Here is an 852-nt window from a genome sequence, read left to right on the forward strand (position 1 = left end):
ACACCTTATTGGGCTAATGAGGGCGGGGCTTCGGTTTATTGTATCATCCTAAGGACTAGACGCTTTTTCATGTCAGCCCCTCTGACCTACATCGCTGACTGTAGGTTTAAAAATACTAAGGTATTATCTAGATCTATGCCGGAATGGAAGTCTGGACCACGAGGTTGGCGAGCAAGCATGTAGCTGATATTAAGGGGTTTAAAAAAACATTATGTGAGAGCATTAATTTGCACCATTCCAATTTTCAATCAGACGTCTGTGGTTCCTGTAATTCCACTGAGAATATAAGCTTATCACACGAGGCCCTTTGCAATTAGTGACGACATCAAACACTTAGTTTTAGTGGAATTGCAGGAACCACAAATATCTAATTGAAAATTGGAATGGTACAAATTAATGATATAAGTGTTCCCAATACACGTAATTTTTGTGTGTGGAATACAACCCCTTTAATATCAGTTCTGTGAATCAGAGAGTAACCTGCTTGTTTGCCAACCTGATGGTTCAGAGTTCAATATATAATTAATTATAGGCCTTGTTGAGAATGTAGAGTTGCGATGGTACGAATCCCTGTAATCTGTTAAGTGTATTTATGACAGGTCGAGATATTACTGTTAATTGTTAATATATGAGATATTAATACTACGGTCTTTAATATGTATTTATCTTAAAATGTCTGGATTGAACATGCCATCAACTCTTATACAGTTGATTTGACTCATTCCCCAAAGCGTTGTCATAATTTGAATTTAACCTCGACAGGTGCCCCCCCCCCCCCCTTTAATCAGTCTGCCCTCTGTTTGTACCCCCAGTCTCGAGAGGCTGAAGCTGCCGCTGTCTCCCCCACCCCCA

The sequence above is a fragment of the Lottia gigantea genome, assembly GCF_000327385.1.
Source record: "Lottia gigantea unplaced genomic scaffold LOTGIsca_39, whole genome shotgun sequence".
NCBI classification, from domain to species: domain Eukaryota; kingdom Metazoa; phylum Mollusca; class Gastropoda; family Lottiidae; genus Lottia; species Lottia gigantea.